Genomic DNA, 3,538 nt, shown 5'->3' with positions numbered 1-3,538 from the left:
ACGGAGTAATACTCGGGAAATAAGGGTTGCAAATGTGGTCTTCTTTAGGTATTTGTAACCAAAGGAAGTCTTTCTGTGTGTGGAGTAGAGGTGTTAAATCCTAGATTACTGAGGAATCCTTATGTTACTTGATGAATTAAAAAGATTTGCTGCCTTGGTCAATGAAAGGCATGTATCCTGATGCTGAAGAACATCTGCTATGTGCTATTATGCCACTTGTATATCATAAAACACATAGTGGGGATCAGCCACACTACAAAGAAAGCTTTCAGAAGCCAGAACAAAACAGTTAACAGATGTTCCTGTCAGATGGTTGAAGTAAAATATGTATTGTAACTGGCATCTGAGGCAGAAAATAAACAGGATTTATCCCCTACATAGGGTTTTAATTACTGCAAATCCGAAAGAGTATTATCTTTAAATATAGTATTTTTTATTCAAAGGCAGTGACTTCATTCCTCGGAGTGTCACTATTATATGGAGCATTGTGTTGTGACAATATTGTTTACCTTAACTTATTTTTACTTTATTTGCCATACAAAAGCACTTTTATAAATTAATACAGAACTCGATATTTTTATGCTTGACTTACAGTTTGCTCATAATATTATGAAGGGTATACATTTTTAAATAAAATTTTTTGTCATTTAATTTTTAAAATGAAGTAACATATTTGAAAATGTCTAGCAAAATGCCAGTCACATAATAGGTGTTTATTAAATGTTGCAAATTTCAGTGTAACATACGGATGCCTTACCAGATGCAGCAATTCCACGTATTGGTGGATCACATTTAGTTGTTACTGGCCGGATTTTAGAAAGCTAAGCTTTTTCCTTTGCTTATGTATTTCTAAGTATGCACAGTAAAACTCACAAAGACACAGGGAGAAATTGAAAAAGAAAAAATAGAAATTAAAAGGAGTGAGTATATGGACCCTCTGCACCGCAACCCAGGGATCGATCCAATCAAGGGGGAAACAAAAAGGGGTGCTCAGGAGAAGCCCCAGCTCCCTCCTCTAGAAGCATGAATAGCAGGACTTTGACAAGTGGCTTTCTTGCTGGCCACTTGTAGTTTGAGTAGACCAGGGGTCTGGGAGAGGGGCCAGTCCCCTTGGAGTCCCCAGGGTCCCTGATACCTTCGCAGGGGTAGATTGTGCTCTCCCTGCCGCCTCCCTGGTGGCCTCTGGGTTTTGGATTCAGGATTTATTTCTAGTGTCCAAGACTTTGATAGGAAACTACAGTTGGACCCATATTAGCTATCAGACTTCAATGCCAAATAGTACAGTGGCCATTTACTACCTAGTCGCAGTCTCACTTTTACAAGCCATGTCAGCGTGTCTCCAAATGCAGTTCCAGAGCTCTCCATTCCAGCAGTAAAGATGAATTCTGTGATGCTGATGAAGTCCATCAAAGTGATTCATCTCCAAAGTGTGTAATAGTCTTCCGGATCTGCTTCAGTCTTGACACACAGCAACTTGGGAAATAGTCTAAAGTGCCCAGTTACCACAGAAACACTTAATTATTTCACATCCAATGGAACAAGTGATGCTGTCCTTTTCTGTTCACGTGATACTAGAGATGATGATGGGAGGCAAGGTCAGTGGAGGAGCATAAGATCATTTTCATGCATCTCTTGTCACAGGTTAGGCTTGGAATGGATCTTTCTAAAGTATTTCTTTCAACATTTATTCTTGAAAAACGATCTCTCTGAAATGAAAGCAGACTTTTATGCACATTTGGATCTATTCGTGACTAGAAGGATCCCAATGATCAAAGGGTTCAGGCTGTAAATTAGTATCTCTCAGCCTTTCATGCAGGAAGGAAAGGACTGCTTGCTAAAATGTCACACAACCTCATTTCAAGTGAGATCTTTCAGTGTCACTGGACATTATCAAATAATATTGAAGAGAACTGAGAGCTAGTTTCAGAAGGACAAGTTCCCTTGGTTTCCCAAAACAGCATAACATTTGTGGCTGAGCAGGTTTCCCCATCATCTACTCATTTTAACTTTTTATGCTGAGTGTTTTGGGAAGACACCAATATTCATATCTGTACCAAATCAAAATGCCATGGGCTGTGAATTGGGGTGTATAGCATAGGGAAGAGCTGTCTTGTATCTAGAGTATGATGAACATTAAATTCTCACATTCCCCAATGGTTATATGTCTATCCTCACAGTGCAGTGGAAAGTGAGCAGGGGGAGAGAGGAGGTAGGAAGGAAATAAATCAACCTAATGAGTAGTATGAACACTATTTGGGTGACAGGCACACCTATAGCCGGGACTGAAGCATTATAAAAACGACCCATGTAAACTAAAACATTTGTACCCCCTTAATATTTTGAAATAAAGAAATACAAGTTTAAAAAAGGGGAAATAAAGAAATTAGAAGGAGAATGTGACATTGTTTCAAATTGGACTACAGTGCAAATAACATCTTCCACACTTTCTATAGGGGCAAGAAGCACAGAATTACCACTGAGATGTTTTTCTTCAAATGACAAGAAGTCTTTTTGCTCAGTTGAAGGGGAATGGAATGGTATAATGTACGCAAAATATACAGGGAAATACTTTCTTTGTACATATCAAGAAGTTCCCTAGAATCAAGAAGAAGAAAGTGAGGAGGTTGGAAGATCAGAATGAGGATAACTCCTGCTGCCTTTAGGAGACTGTCACTTTCACCTTAAAAATCAGAGACATTGATGCGCAACTGAAACAAAGCATAGATTTGAAGAAAGACAAAAACGGAAGCCCAAAGAAAAGAAGGAAGAGAAATTCAATGACAAAGGAACAAAGTTATTTCATGGTGATGGAGAATGTTGGATTTACAATGAACCATTACTGAAATGTCTTGGTGCTGCCAACATTACGTTGGGAAATACAAAGTTTATACCTAATAACCAGGGCAGTAGGCACAATTAAACAACAAACAATCTTCCTCTGAGAGAAATTATTCACTCCCTTTTTATTGCAGTGGTTCCTAGCTCAGGGATACTGGATTTTCTAATGCAGATGGACCATTCAATCAAGAAATGTTTTCCTTTTTTCCTCAAAAAAAAAAGTGAGTATATTTGCTTTGTAAGCTCTGAACCATATCACGAAATATAAGATTATCTAGATATTGCAAGACTGAACAGTATAATTAAGTACTGTCATTCAAAAGCATGAGAAAAAGACAATGAAAATTGGTTACTACATAGACATGAAACAGTCCTGAAATTCTATTTATTTTACTGATCCGAAGAACAACAACAGCCACAAAAAAATGGTTTACTTAAGCTCCATGGTAAAAGTGCCACATCTGAGCTGCCTCTCATCAGGGAAGCTAGCAGCATCCTTTGTCAATCTGGTTAACCTCCAGGATTACTTTTATTCCTCCTAACTTGGCAACTCATTTTGAATGCTATTGCTGTGGCTGTAGCTGTCTTTTCTCATCTAAAAACTAGCACTGATGATAATTGCCTAGTCTTTATACTGCTTAGTTTTTCAAGGAGTCTTTGACAAGCTGCCTCCGTAATGTTGTCACCAGCCATCATTTAC

The 3,538-nt window shown here is 38.2% G+C and overlaps 1 pseudogene; it reads left to right on the top strand.

Moving 5' to 3' along the window:
* The first annotated feature begins 1,212 nt into the window (after nucleotides 1–1,212).
* LOC105820767 lies at nucleotides 1,213–2,920 on the top strand (annotated as a pseudogene).
* Nucleotides 2,921–3,538: the final 618 nt, after the last annotated feature.

This window comes from Propithecus coquereli, unplaced genomic scaffold, assembly GCF_000956105.1.
Source record: "Propithecus coquereli isolate 6110/MARCELLA unplaced genomic scaffold, Pcoq_1.0 Scaffold538, whole genome shotgun sequence".
NCBI lineage: Eukaryota > Metazoa > Chordata > Mammalia > Primates > Indriidae > Propithecus > Propithecus coquereli.
Note: the sequence above shows the minus strand (reverse complement) of the source record. Positions and strands in the feature narration are given on the sequence as shown.